General features: G+C 39.9%; 1 pseudogene; it reads left to right on the top strand.

Moving 5' to 3' along the window:
• The first annotated feature begins 485 nt into the window (after positions 1 to 485).
• Positions 486 to 1,086, top strand: LOC131752404 (large ribosomal subunit protein uL16-like; annotated as a pseudogene).
• Positions 1,087 to 16,029: the final 14,943 nt, after the last annotated feature.

The raw sequence follows: 16,029 nt of genomic DNA, 5'->3' as shown, positions 1-16,029 counted from the left end.
ATTTTAGGTGAAGAAGTGAAACAGTTGTTTTTTTCTTTCTGTGAATTAGGAAACTAGGTCATTTACTATGATATGTTGAGAGGAAGGGGACTTTGAAGAAATGGATGCATATTTGAAATAACTACTGTGTAGATTTGGAGGACTTAAGTGCATGTTGCAGGACCCGTCTGAAGTCAGACACCATGAAGTCTTCATGGTACCTTTATTAAGAGTTGGGTGATTTTCCTCCAAGGCAGAAATAAAGAATAGTTTGATGCAGATTTGAGGAATTTAAGTTTAAATAAAATTGAAATATTGTGTAAGGGACGTAGAGGTGATACTATGAAAATTTGGAAGTAATGAACCATGAGGTCTTGAAGCCAGGAGTAGATTTGATGGCCTTAAAAGTGGGTGGTAGGTTCAAGAAAAATGAGAATTTCCTTTTGGTTGAAGCTGAGGTGTGTTGCTCTCAAACCTAAAGGTATATAAAAATAATCAAGACCTCTTTCCCTTCGGCACGCCACTGAAGATCTTGGTGTCGCCATGGGCCGCCGCCCCGCCCGCTGTTACCGGTATTGTAAGAACAAGCCGTACCCAAAGTCTCGCTTCTGCCGAGGTGTCCCTGATGCTAAGATCCGCATCTTTGACCTGGGGCGTAAGAAGGCAAAAGTGGATGAGTTCCCACTGTGTGGCCATATGGTGTCGGATGAGTATGAGCAGCTGTCCTCTGAAGGCTCCAGACAGGTATGCGTGGTGCCTTTGGAAAGCCCCAGGGCACAGTGGCCTGGGTCCACATTGGCCAGGTCATAATGTCCATCCGCACCAAGCTGCAGAACAAGGAGTATGTGATTGAGGCCCTCCGCAGGGCCAAGTTCAAGTTCCCTGGCCGCCAGAAGATCCACATTTCCAAGAAGTGGGGATTTACTAAGTTTAATGCAGATGAGTTTGAAAACATGGTGGCAGAAAAGCGGCTCATCTCGGATGGCTGTGGGGTCAAGTACATCCCTAATCGTGGCCCCCTGGACAAATGGCGGGCCCTGCACTCGTGAGAGCCTTGGCGCTGCCCCCTCCCTACCCATGCCCACCAATAAACTCTACTTTCTTGTCCCTGCAAAAAAAAAAAAATCAAGAATATCATGTTAAAAGTGCAGGTTTTTAGGCTACCCCCACAGACTTTAGGGTGAGTTTTTGAAACCTACATTTTTAAACCAACCAGATGAGGATGTAGGAGGTCTTCAATAACAATTAGAAAACAAACAAACACTGGGAAACGACATCAGTTGAGAACAAAGATTAAGAATGAGTTTGTAAAGGTAAATGAGGGTTGTGTTGTCATGCGACTTGAGCATTTTTTGCTGAGGAATGTAAAATTCTTCCTTCAGATAATATATTAGGCCAAGGAACTTACCAAAAACTCCAAGAACTAATAAGTGAGTTTAGAAAGGTTGCAAGATACAAGATCAGCAAACAAAAGTCAATCACACAGGAAGATCAGCTCTGTGCTTTGTGACTACCTAGAGGGGTGGGACAGGGAGGGTGGGAGGGAGACACAAGAAGCAAGAGGGAGGAGATATGGGGATATATGTATATGTATAACTGATTCACTTTGTTATAAAGCAGAAACTAACACACCAGTGTAAAGCAATTATACTCCAATAAAGATGTTAAAAAAAAAAAAGTCAATCACATTTCTATATGTTGACAATGAACACATGGAAACCAAAATTAAAAACACAGTATCAGACTTCCCTGGTGGCGCAGTGGTTAAGAATCCACCTGCCAATGCAGGGGACGCAGGTTTGAGCCCTGGTCCGGGAAGATCCCACATGCCATGAAGCAACTAAGCCCATGCACCACAACTACTGAGCCTGTGCCCTAGAGCCCGCGATCTACAACTACTGAAGCCCGCATGCTTAGAGCTGGTGCTCTGCAACAAGAGAAGCCACAATCATGAGAAGCCCGCACACCTCAGCGAAGAATAGCCCCCGCTCGCCGCAGCTAGAGAAAGCCCGTGCAGCAACGAATACCCAACACAGCCAAACATAAAATAAAGCAAATAAATTAAACACACACACACACACAATACCATTTGCAATCACTCCAAAGAAATGACATATATAAGTATAAACTTAACAAAATATGTACAAGATCTATATGCTCAAAAGCACAAAATACTGATGAAAGAAGATCTAAATAGATAGATAGACATACTGTATTCATCAATTGAAAGAGTCAACGTGGTAAAGATGTAAATTTGCCCACATTGATGTGTAAATTTAATGCAATTCCTATCAAAGTCCTAGCATGATTCTTGCAGACATGGCCAAGCTTATTCTAAAGTTGTTGAAAGGTACAGGCCCTAGAACAACTAAAACAATTTTGAATAAGAAGAATAAAATGGAAGAATTGCAGTACCAATATTTAGACCTGTTGTATAGCTTGAGTAATCAAGATTGTGTGGTCACGGTAGACAGACAGACATTTAGATCAAGAAAATTCAGGAAAGAACTCAGAAATAGACACATACGTGATTTTTGGCAAAGCTGCAAACCAATTCAATGGAGGAAATTTTCAACACATGGTGAATGAGCAATTGGACATCCACAGGAAAAAAAGAAAAAGGAATCTTGACTAGACCTCACACTACACAAATGATATGCTAGGTAAAATGTGCAAAAAAAAATGTGAACAGATTGTTTTTGAAACAGAGCTGGCAGGCCTGGAGTCTTTCCCTTCCTGGCTAGAGCCTCTTGATAGGATTCCTTCACTAGCCACTGTGACTCCAAGGTATTGGGGAAGGAATTCCCCTGTATAACATCTTCTTCATTCCTGAGGTGGTGTTCATACTGTCCCTTTTCCAGAAGCCACAGTCATGGATGAATACAGGTGAAAAATGGTTATGTTAATAATGTTAGATACATTAGAAGGCATGAAATATGCAAAATATCTCAGCCACAAGGAGATAGAGAATATGAAAGAGAAGCTAGTTTGTTAGAAAAGACAGCTTACTCTGCTTGAGCGATATTGAATTTGTCTTGTCATCAGTCATCCAGATGGAGATAATCCAACAGAATCTGGGGACATAGACCTGAAGTTCAGAAATAAGATTGTGTTGAAAGTATAGATATAATAATTCTCCAAGTAATTCTTCAGGTTGCCTGGCCATTTAATTTAAAGCAAAACAATCAGTTAATTAAAAGCTGTGTCCTTGGCTGGAATATATTCAAGCTAATTGGAGTGGTTTTACCGTCATTTTTTCTTTTATTTTCCGGAATGTCAGACTAGTTAACTATTTTGACTATAACCATGGAATATACTCTGTTTAATAGTTACTTTTGACATTGGGAATTTGGAGAATTAATTTCACATAGTAAAATTACAGATAGTGACAGAGAATTGTAGAAATGGTTCTATTTATTTATTATGAAAGTGATGTAGTTTCAACGTATTTCTGACTCACACTGAAGAAGGTGCACGTTTATAATTACTCCTGCTCGTAGTTACAGCTCAAAGTTTCTGTTTGACTGGGGACTTGAAAACACATTCTGATTGTGATGAGAGCTCTTCTGGAATTTCCTGTCTTTGCTGAGCTTCCATCATTTCCCTGCTCTTTCTCCTTACTGTCTCCTACCCCAGCCCACGCCAGAGTTTTGCTCTAGGATCCTGTTTTCCTTCTCTTTTATCAGCCACTTTTCAGATTTTTTTTTTCCTGGCTTTTCCATGTATTTCTCCAATGTCTGAATGTTGGAGTCCCCCAGAGCTCTAGGCTGGGCACATTTTTCTTTTTTTTCCCTCTTACTCCTAGAGATCTCCTCCTGTCCTCCAAATTAACTACTGTGTTAGCCATCACAAATCAGCAGATGACTTCCATTTTATATCTCTAGTTCTGACCTCTGTGAACTCCACATATCTCAACACCTGTCCTCTTGGCCCAGAATTATAAGAAATCTCAAATTGAAAATATCCAAGACAGAATTCTTGATACATCTTCTGTATTAGTCTACTCAGGTTTTAATAACAAAATACCGCAGACAGCATGCCTTAAACAACATAAATTTATTTTATCATAGTTCTGAAGACTGGAAGTCCATGTTCAATGTGCAGCAGGTTTGGTATCTGGTAAGGATTCTTCCCTTGGGGTGCAGATATCTGCCTTCTCACTGTGTTCTCACCTGGCATTTCCTTGGTGACTTTGTGTAGAGAGAGAGAGAGGGATCTCTTTTTTTCGTATGAGGTCACAAATGCTATCAAATTAGGATCCTATCCTCATGACATCATTTAATATTAATTACTTCTTAAAAGCCATGTCTCCACATACAGTCACATTGAGGGTTAGGGCTTCAATATGAAATTGTTGGGAGGGGGACACAATTCAGTTCACAGCCCCATTTCAGGATTCTGAAACTTTTGTTATAGGGGAAGTTGAAAGCAGATGATACTACAAGGCTAATTCCATTCTCTGGTGTCTCTTATAAGAACATTAATCCTATCAGATCAGGACCCCACACTTACGACCTCATTTTACCTTAATTTCTTCCTTTGAGACATTATCTACAAATGCAGCCACACTGGGTTGGGGGAGGGCTGGGGCTTCAACCTATGCATTTTGAGGGGACACAAATATTCAGTCTATATCATCTTCCCACCTTGAGTCTTCTCCCACAGTCTTCTGTATCTCAGTCAATGAAGGCATCATTATTAACTTCAATCCTCCAGTCATGTAATTGGCTGTATCCTGAAAATCTGTGCTGAATGTGATCATGTTTCCTTTCTCCACACTTGTCTCTCTAAACCTATTGCAACAGACTCTGAACAGGACTTCCTGCTTCCGCTCATGCTTGTCAACAATCTCTTCTCCACAAACATAGATCAGATCATCTCACTCTCCTGCTCAAAACATTTCCATATCTTTCATGTCACTTAGAATGAAATCCAAAGTTCTTGCCCAGGTTTTGATGCCTTACATGATGTATGAGCCTACCAACTGCCACCTCTTTCCTACCCCTGTTTATTGTGTTATTATCCCCCACTTGCATCGGTCTTCTTATGAGTGCTCATGCTTCTTCTCCTCCACTTTTGCATGTGCTCTTTTCTCTGTCTGGAATGTTCTTTCCCTAGCTCTGTGCATGGTTTGATGCCTTCATTCAAGGCCTGTGTGAATAGTGTTTGCTCCTGCTTCCATGTCTCCATCCTCCATTCACATTTTAATCCCTTGTAGCTGGGTACCACTTTGGAGAATCTGCTCTTACTACCCAAAATGCTAATCTAACAGAGAGGTTTCAGCTTGTGCATAACTAATGCTTGCTGCAGCACTTGACTCTTGGGAACTCTCTTTCTTGAATTATTCCTCTTTGCCTTTCATGACACCACTATCTGAATTATTTATTTATTCAGGCATCTTCTAGGCATTGGGTATGCAATGAGTGTCACTCATAAAACTGACATTCTTCTGAGGGCAAAGGTAATGAATAAACAAGTGAATATATTGCAGGTCACCTCTGTAGAAGAGACCTTTTCTAACTACCGTGTCTAAGTAATAGTCCTCCTTCTACTTTCTACTTCTTGGCTCTGTACTTATCACCACCTTCCATGCTGTTATACCTAGAATGTAAGCTCTCTGAGGGCAGGAGGTCAAGACCTTTTTTAGCTTATCTTTGCTATGACTGGTTTTCAAAGCACTGCTTAGCATGTGGTCATTGTGGATCAATAAATATTTTCCAAGTTACTAAATCATTGCGTTATTAAGACAAAAAATCATTATTTGATGCCCTACATCTTGGTGTAATTTCAAGTAATTGTTTTTTCTTATTTTTGATGTGGACAATTCAAGCATTCACAGGTTGTTAGAAAGTGTGTACAGCATCTACATGGTCCTGAGGGAAGCTGGGTGCAGTTTACACCATTACAATAAAATTGGAAAGAAAATAGAGAGGTATGAGATTACTCCACTGCTTGTCCCCAGGGAGAGGTTTATAGTGCAAAAGGTAAAGATGAAAACTATAAACTATTTTTTCTTGATTTGAATGAAAGGGTCAATGTGGCTGAACAACCTTGTGTACTTCTGTGGTTCATTGAGGAAGAAGTCAAGGCAAGTTCACATCCAGTTGATTCCCTCTTTTATAATTTCTAGAAATAATTGCAATAAATACAATTTCTAGAAATAATTGTGCCATCATTCTTGTTGTTCCTAAGAATGTTTTGGTCAGTTGCAGAAAACAAAACTTATTCCTCAAGCTTCAGAATTTACTGGCAAACTCTCAGTGAAGCTGAGGAGCTTATAGAGTTCTAGAAAAGCACGACTGTGTAGACTGAGTGAGAAAATGAAAATGTCGTTTGTTGTTTTTACTGTTAGAAATATATCACTTAATGAATTGTAGTGTGTAAATATTCCCTTTTGAATCCATAATGAAATCCTGGTTTCCGAATGTAAGACTCACACACACACTGATACCCACAGACATATTTAGAAATGAAGCATTTTGAAGATCAAGCATTGAAAATTGCAAACTGCTACATGACACCACACCCACCTGTTCTATTCTTTTAGTTGGAAGTGGGAAATAAAACCTACAGTCACTGCACTGATGGAAGCAGCAACCCAGATGCACCAAGTCCTTGGCGGGGTATTTCACCCAGCCCACCTCCCTCATCTGGCATTAAATATGCCCCAGTGAGTAGCCTTCCCTCTATAATAAGTTTGAGAAGTTGTCTACCTCATCCTCTAACACCACTGCCATCCAAAGGATCCTCCTAAATTGTGGCCCTTCAGCTGTGTGATTTGTGCCAAGAACTTCAAAGACAAAACCCATTTTTAAACAATCTAAATTTTGCTTCATCGCTATTGTCACTGCTATCTGTGAGGAGGTGACTGGTGGTGGTCATGACAGTGGCAAATCCCTGACTTGACAAGATGCAGTAGGTGGTATTTTGAGATGACCTCCAAGATTCCTACCCCTGCAGTGTGTATAATCTTGTATAATTCCTTCTCCTTGAGGATGGAAGGAATCTGCAATTTGCTTCAAACTGGTAGAATATGATACAAGTGAAGAGGATTTTTTAGATGTGATTAAGGTCCCTAATGATTTGACTCTGAGTTAGTCAAAAGGGAGATTATTCTGGGTGGCCCTGACCTATTCAGGCAAGTCCTCCTCTGAAGTTAGAGACTCTCGCTGTTGTTGGCTTTGAAAAAAAAAAAAAAAAAAAAAGTCATCTTGAATTCTAAAGCAGAAAGGAAATGCATTCTGCTAACAAACTAAGGGAGCTTGGAAGCAAATCCTCTCCTAATCAAGCATCCAGATAAGAACATAGCTCAGCCAACATCTAGTTTCAACTCTGTGAGACCCTGAGCATAGCACCCAAGTAAGATGTATCTAGAGTCCTGACTTACAGAACCTGTGAAATAATAGACATGCTCTTTTAAGCTGTTAGGTTTGTAGTAATCTATTACACAGCATAGGAAACTGATACACAAGGGTAAAGGAGGTTAAAAATGGTCCCTGAGCAAAGACAAGGATTCAAGGCATTAGATGTGCTATCAGGGCAAAAAGGAATTAAGAATACTGATGAAATTCCACATTTAGAGTTCCTGATAATCTGAGACTCTAGATGGTGCTTTAAATCTGTCTACTCATAATATCGTTTATACAAATCTCACATTCTCATTCTCTAAACTTATGTTATTATCTTCCTTTGTAAACTCACTAGACGGTGCAATTCCTTTGTTTGTCAAGTATAAAATGTACCACCATCTGGATAAAAACAGAAAAAAAAAATCAATGATTTGGAGAGCTTCAAATATACAGATGTTTAGTGTTGAATAAACTATCATTCTGGATTGGTGACTGATCTGAATTTCCTTTTATTTGGATGTTTTGGGACCATGCAGATTTACCACCTGAAGCTGTAGATAATGATAAAAAGCCAGATTTGTTTGTTAGTGATGACAATATGTAATTTGATAACATGAATTAGAATCTTTCTAAGCCTGTGCCCATGTGTTTGATAAACTGTTTCTATTTTTCCATTATACCAGAGTTTAATATATACTTTAAGTGAATTATAATACCTACAGCCATTCAAATAATCAAATTTACATTAGTATTTCGCTTCCCATAAATAGAACTTCTTATTTCTTTCTCTCTTGTTCATTGCACACCAGTTTCATTCTTAAGTGCCCGGTCTTTTTGGCAATGATTTATTATAATAGAAGAATATAACACTTGAAAAAAAGAAAGAGCTAGGGATTCAATTTGGCAGAATAGAGAAATTCTTATTGCTTCTAGCTTAGAAAATTCTGATCCTGCAGGATAGTTAGTAGCCTTCAACATTCAGAAAAACAATTAAGTGTTTACATATATAACTGGGAGGCTTTTTTGGCAATACCACATTATTGGTCACTGAGAAGAATTCACAGATAGTAACACAAAATTCCTGCCTTCAGGTTTTTTCAGTAAAGTGGATGAGAGAATGCTATTTCACAAATAATACTAATTCAAGTGAATGTGACAAGAATCTCCCTTGTTGATATATAGGGACTGTGGTAATTCAGAAAAAGAAAGATGGGGAAGGAGTTCTATTTGGGGGGATAGTGTATGAGTTCTCAACCAATTTTAAAATTTAATTTGTTATAAATATTTGGTGTCTGAATTTCTCTGGCATATAGGAAACCTTTTTTTTGAAATTGTATTGAGCACTGGAGGTTGTATATATATTTTAAAACTGAAAATTATAAACCACTCAAATGAGTTTTTAGTTTGCATGTTTATACTTTTATCTGGTAGATGAATAAGTGATCAGTTGCATTATTGGAGAATTGCATTTTGGGGGACTGCCTTCTAGACAACAAACCTAGGTATGTCCTGGGATTGTAGGACACTTGCTTCTAAGAATCTGTTGGTGACAGGAGGCGTGGGGTGAATGAGAGAGGTAGAATGAGAATATGTTACTCAGAAAAGTTCCTGGATTAAGTGTTTTTATATTAACCTCTAAATGTATGGCCCTTTCAGGCATTTCTCATTGCAAATAAAAACCACTATCTCACTATCAAGAGTGACACTTCTTCATATAATGAATACTTGAGTTTTAAAGTGCTTCCATATATGTTATTTCAAGAAGACACGATCTCCTTTAGGAGGAGAGAAACATTTCTGTTTTTGTTTCTGCTGAAGGTCACCTTGGGCGATTGAAAAGAAAAGCATTCCTATGCATTCAGATTCATCTATTTTTGGCATGGATTTTGTAGCAAAGAAAAAAAACACCAATTCCCCACTGCTTCCTGCTCTTAGCAGGTCCAGCTGTCTGAGGGGTGGTCTGTACAGTGATGGGAGCAAAAGCTTGTCACATGAAGAAAGGAGTTGCCCATGGTCTTTCAGCTTGGGGTTCCTCAGCTGGAATTTCTGAGATTTGGCACAAACTCTAGGGAGAGATTCTAGATTGGAAAACTCCTCCCTTTAATTAATGACTGTGTCTATATCTTACTATAATTCTTCCTTGTTTGAAGCTATACTTACATTTACGTATTAATTTTTAATATTGGTTTTGTTGTGACATTACCTTAAGATAACATTTCTACAAAAAAAGGAATCATATTTCCTATTTTTTTGTTCCAAGTCAATGTACAATGACTTTTGTCTGAATTAATGGGTAGTTGGGCATCATATAGATTATGGAAATGAGACGGTAGTCATTTCAACTTAAATTTTTTAAAAAAAAGGATGAAAATTTTCAAATCAAATATGTAACTTAGAAAATATAAAGTTGAATTTATGTTAAGTTATTAACATGAAAAATGTAAATTTTAAACTTTTCTATCTAGGCTACTTATTTGAAGTACCAACATTGTTTCAGGAAGTAAATTGGTATAATCTAGTCTTTGTGCTATTTTTTTTTTTTTTTGAATGAAACTTCTATCTCCAGTACTATTTTATTTGACAATTGTTTGAGATATTTTGTGTTTCAGGAATGGTGCTATGTCCTGGGCATTAAGAGATAAGCATGATGTACCTGGTACTCAGAGACTAGTGGAAGAAAATAGTGCACTCTGATAGGAACAGAATGAAGGAAGTACAATGACTTTATAAGACAGATTGTTTTAATCTACTTTTTGCGCCAATGTGGAAATGAGAGAGAGGAATGGCTTACTTTCCAGCAGTTGATCATGTTCAGTAAACAGGTATTGGTTGGTGACCCTTTGGTATTTGGCTGACTGTGCATGAGTTATTACTAGGGATGAGAGAATAGAACACTGAAAAGGATGGGCTTCAGAGTTAGATGGGGTGAGTGTGAATTGCAATCTAGCCCTCCCTTCTTATCTCTGTGACCTTGGGCAAATGATGAGGTCCCCGGTGTGCATGACTCCATTGCAATAGGAAGATAATAATAATCATACCTACCTCATCAGATTCTGGGGATTAAGAGGTGATACACATAAATCACTTAGAACACTGCCTGAAGTATTAATAATGAACAGGCGCTGTTGGTTTTGAACTGCAAATTCCATGTAAACCTTACAAACAGAAAATTTAAAAAACAAGTTATTGGATCATAAGACAACGTATTTTGATAAAGACAAGATAACCCATTTGAAATCAACATTAGATAAAGCATCCAGTATTTGGTGACATTGCACTAACCAAAAAGAAATCTAGCAGGATATCAGTAAGAAGAAAGATGAAAGGACTCTGGCAAAAAGTTAATTATAGACTTTAAACTTATAAGAGCATTTTCTACACCTGAAATCATGGCCTTTGATAGGTTCTTTAAGTAATCTAGTTTAATGTGAACAGGAATCTTACGAGATTTAAAATATTATCTCCATTTTACAAGTGAGTAAACTAAGGCCCATATAGCTAAAGTGAATTGCTCACAGTTATACAGCTAGCAATACACATTTTCTGGATTTGAACCCATGACTTTTGACTCTGAAACCTGAGCAGTGAACCACTTCTTACCTCTTTTGGGGAGGTTGAGCATGGCCTGTGCTTATGCAACATACACTTGGATAAGTCAAAAGAGAAGGGGCAGGCATCTCACACTGGGAAATTAGCTGGAGCAAAGGCACAGGGACAAGCAAGCTGTGGTTGGGGGACAGTGAGAAACAGCTTGATTGATATGGTCGGATTGAACATGGGATTGATACAGTTGGGGATGCAATCAAAAGCATATAAGAAACTCAGCTTAAAGTAACAAACTAATCCGTTCTTTTCCACCTAATAAGAAGTTTAGGGGTAAGTGGTTACTAGGTTACTAGGGATAGCTTAATGATGCTACCAGGGCTACCATATTTTATTTTTATTGTTTCTCTTTTACATTTGTAATGGAGTGAATTTTTTCCAAATGCTTGTCATTTTATGGTTATGTTACAGCTCGAAGTAGAAAAATGGAAAAATCTTAAGGAAGAAGCCTTAAAAATCTATGCCAGACACATCTGTCTGCTTTCTTTAGGAAATCTATAGAATTCCCCAAATGACTCCTACCCCAACCCCCAACCAAGTAGACTCTTGCCTAGGTCTCACGGCCTGAATTAGCTCGCATAGTCACGCTAAACTACCTGGGGGCTGGTCAACTTTCAGTATAATTGTTAGCTTTTGGGATATATTATGTTAACAGCAGGACAATGACGTCCCCTAAATCTTGGCGACTTTAAGGACAAGGGAAAAGAGAGCGTGGAAGAGCTGTAAGAGTTTTTAAAGCACTGATTTGGAAGCAATGCTTTTTATCCTTGGCACATGCTCTTTACCTGACTAGTACAAAAGATTCTATTTGTGTTGAAAAATTTAAAAACAAGAAGAAACGGTGTAAGGAGGTGAGAAACCCTTATGCAAATGCTGCTTCTGCCATTTCCTGAGTTTATGCTCTTATTTACTTATTTGTTAATTAAGAGGAAGCTGTAGAGGCAAGTATTGGGTTAGTGTAACGTGTTTTCTGAGTAAATCCTTGAGGCTTTGAGAGTCAGTAAAACATGGATTTATTTTTTTATTTTTTATTTTTTTATTATTATTTTTTAATGTTTTTTTTTTTAACATCTTTATTGGAGTATAATTGTTTTACAATAGTGTGTTAGTTTTTCCTTTACAACAAACTGAATCAGTTATACATATACATAAAAACATGGATTTAGATCACAAACTTTACCATATTCTTAACTCTATGACCTGATTAACTTCCTGAACTTCCCTAAATTTTAATTTCCAACTCTGAAAAATGAAGGTAGACCCTCCTGTGTGATATGGGAAAACTGACAGGACGGGTGATTGGCAAAGGAAGGAGACTATTCTAGCTTACTAGGTCCCTGCAGTTTTCAGCTATTGTGTTGGCTGTGCTACACAGCCCAGGACCAACCTCAGTATGAATATTTAATTGAGTGGGAATGCTTAGAAATCAGGAAACCAAATTCTGAAAGGGACTCACAAAGTCTAACTCTGGTTTGAACAATCCACAGCTAATCTTGGAGATGGCTCTGGCAGTGACTTTTGTGGGAATGCACTATGATACCTGCACTTACATACCTCTTCCTCACGTTGTTCACTTTCACACCTGCTGCTTTAAGTATTGACGACCATTGCCTCTTGTCCACTTCCTGTTTCTACTGCTCAGAACAGGTTTGGCCTGTGCTATGGATTAAAAGTTTCTTTCTTCCCAACTCTTATGTTGAAACCTAATCCCCGATGTGATGGTATTTGGAGGTGGGGTGTTTGGGAGGTAGTTTGATCATGTGGATGGAAGGCTCATGAATGGAATTAGTGCCCTTATAAGAAGAGCCATGAAAGAGTTTGCTTTCTCTTTCTCTCTCCTCATCCAGTGAGGATACAGCAAGAAAGAATCCATCCACAAACCTTTGTGTCTCACCAGACACAAACCTGCTGGTGTCTTGATCTTGGACTTCCCAGCCTCCAGTACTGTGTAAAGAGACCACCTCATTTTTTTCTCAGAGAGATTCCTCGTACTTAACATCATTTCCCATTCGTTTTTCATATACTAGTAGTAGCAGTTGTATTTGTAGTCATAGTAATTTTAAGGCAGAGTTACAGAAGTGGATAAGGAAGCAAAATAGGTTGTCTTGGACCCAGGCAATACAGGGCCCTTCCCAAAGTCCTACACTTTAGATGACTCTGTACCTTGGCCCTCCTTAGCTTTGTCCCATAGGACAAGAAGCACATGGGTACAAGGAGCCTCTTCTAGGTCATATTAAATTGCTTGCATCCCTAAAATTGCCTGGTCCCTGAAACCACTTCTGGTCCTGCACAGGCCTCTTGAAGGCCCAGACGTATAGCCATTATACCCTCTGGGAGGAGCAGGTGTATGTGCGTGAATGGAGCATGGATTTTAGGGGATGGGTGTTCACACACAATGGCAGGACACCCTTCATGCTGAGGAGAAAATTGGAGGTGGGAAGGGAAGAGGTGAAGTCAAGGGGTCTCTAGTGATACCCTTGTCTCAGGCCTGGCAAATTTTTAGGGTAAGCCTTATAGTAGAGAGAGAGGGAAAACAAGAGGGTGTGGGTGGGAGGGAGGGAAATGCAAAGGTGCACTTGTCATTTCAGGTCCTTGAAATTGCTTTCCCATTTATTAGGGAATCGAGAGCTGAAACTTCTGTAAAGAACTTGGTAGGGTCAGATCCGGGAGCTTTCTTTGGCTTTACTGTGCCCTGACAGGAAGGAAGCACACATAGGCACAGTGAAAGAAAAGAGAGCGCAGCTAAGTTTTTTTGTTTGTTTGTTTGTTTTTTTTTTGCGGTATGCGGGCCTCTCACTGCTTTGGCCTCTCCCGCTGCAGAGCACAGGCTCCGGACGCGCAGGCTCAGCGGCCACGGCTCACGGGCCCAGCCGCTCCGCGGCATGTGGGATCTTCCCGGACCAGGGCACGAACCCGTGTCTCCTGCATCGGCAGGCGGACTCTCAACCACTGCGCCACCAGGGAAGCCCCCGCAGCTAAGTTTTAAGATGATTATAATTGCTACTGGGAAACCAAAGCTGCTGTTGTATCTTAACTGAAGGAAACAAAACTGTCCAGTTCCATGAGCTTTTAGATGTGGCTACTGAGGCAGCTCTGTGTTTCCAATCCTCCCCAGTGTATCCCTACAATTTAACCCCAGTTCCCTGGGGCTCCATTCAGTTTCTTGCAAATTCTGTATCTTATAACCTAGAAGAGCTGGACTAACACAGTTTCCTAGGTGAATAATTATCCCCAATATCACTGCTGCTCTCCTCATGCCTCCAGAGACCCATCACTAAGATGTTATGAGAGATACCTATGTTTGGGTTTGCAGTGTGCAAAATCAAAACACTTTAACAAACTACAAATCAGCTCTCTGTTCCCTTCAGCTGATTGGAGGCAAATTCTATGAAAGCCCAGCCCATGACTACTTTGCAGATGGAGAAATGGAACTGGAAGCAGTTTTACTGGCCCCAAGCAGTGGCTGAGTCTCCATGTAGTCCTAGGCACCTGTCTGACCCTGCTTCCTTCCTCCATCTGTGCATTCATAGTCCTTGACTGTACATTTTAAGGGAGCAAGCTTTCCTTAGTCTATTTCAACAATTTGGTACCAAAGGCAGTATCTAGTTCAAATCTTTTCCCTGCCTTTCTTTTTGGTTGCTTTTGCAAAGTGCTGAGAGATTCAGCTCATCGACTTTGCTGCACAGGCCCATCCTTCTCCACACAGTTCTACTTTCTAACTCCTGTTGAGAACCATTGTGTGAAGCATTGTTAGGCTTCCATGCCCACTCCATCCCCAGCCTTTCTTCCCAAATTGCCAGCAGCGCCAATTAGTACCACATGTGGTGTGAGTTTGCACAGTGCCTGTTGTAGCCAAGTCCTTAAAATGCGGCCAAAATGCAAACCGGACTGTAGACAAGTTCTTGAGTGTGAGTTTAGGGGAAAAAATTTAATCACTGCAACATAAATATCAGCCCTTTTATTCCCCGTCCCTCCTGGAATGCTTTACACCTTTTAAGTAAAATGGGCAAAAAGACTTGGAGTGCTCCAAAAGAGAAAATACGACAAAATACTTTAAATAAAATTATAAGAGTAAACCATTTCAAACTTAGCTGAGGGGCCTTAGAGTTTTGCACCTATAACCACTTATCATCATGACAGAAGAAAGTCCAGATCTCCTTGCCCCTCACAACCCCTTGGATCTTTTACCAATTACAAGAAATCCCATTGTTTGGGTCAGGTACCTTTTTTTGTGAATATGGACATGTAATCCTGATTTCCCTGTGTACTTCTTCCCCACAGATGTGCTCTATCATTCCAAATTGTAACAAATCTCCTTGAGGGTTTGTTGTTGTTGTTGTTGTTGTTGTTGTTTTTGCCACATTTTCTTCTGCTGTAGTTCTATCTTCATGCTGAACTCAAGTCTGGCTCTGTCTTCCCTGGAGAGTTAACAAAAGATTCTAGACAAATCTCCTTATTCATCTCTGCCCCAATTTGGGAAAAGTGTGGGGAGAGTAATGACATAATAAGTGGCCACAGTTAAATGCTGCAGACTCTCATAGGCACTTTATTATATCATTGATTTAATGATCAAATGATCCCTGCAATGTAATTATTGTTCCCCCCATTCTAAAGATGAAGAAACCAAAGTTGCTCTAATTTATACATTTATACATGAAAGTCAAATCCAGGTCAGCTGATCTGTACAGTCTCAACTCCTTCATTGTGCTAAGCTTTTTGCTCCATTAAGAGTCCCCGGTTGTTTGTGAGACACATTAGTCATTGGGTCCCTCACCTCTCAAGAGGAACACCAGGGCAAAGTGGGACATCACAGCTCCAAAGTGTCCTATCAAGAGGATATCTGGAGCTTCCCTGGTGGCTCAGTGGTTGAGAATCTGCCTGCCAATGCAGGGGACACGGGTTCGTGCCCCGGTCCGGGAAGATCCCACATGCCGCGGAGCGGCTGGGCCCGTGAGCCATGGCCGCTGAGCCTGCGCGTCCGGAGCCTGTGCTCCTTAACAGGAGAGGCCACAACAGTGAGAGGCCCGCGTACCGCAAAAAAAAAACCCACAAAAAACAACAACAACAAAAAAAAGAGGCTATCTGTAAATCACTGGTT

The sequence above is a fragment of the Kogia breviceps genome, chromosome 3, assembly GCF_026419965.1.
Source record: "Kogia breviceps isolate mKogBre1 chromosome 3, mKogBre1 haplotype 1, whole genome shotgun sequence".
NCBI classification, from domain to species: domain Eukaryota; kingdom Metazoa; phylum Chordata; class Mammalia; order Artiodactyla; family Physeteridae; genus Kogia; species Kogia breviceps.
Note: the sequence above shows the minus strand (reverse complement) of the source record. Positions and strands in the feature narration are given on the sequence as shown.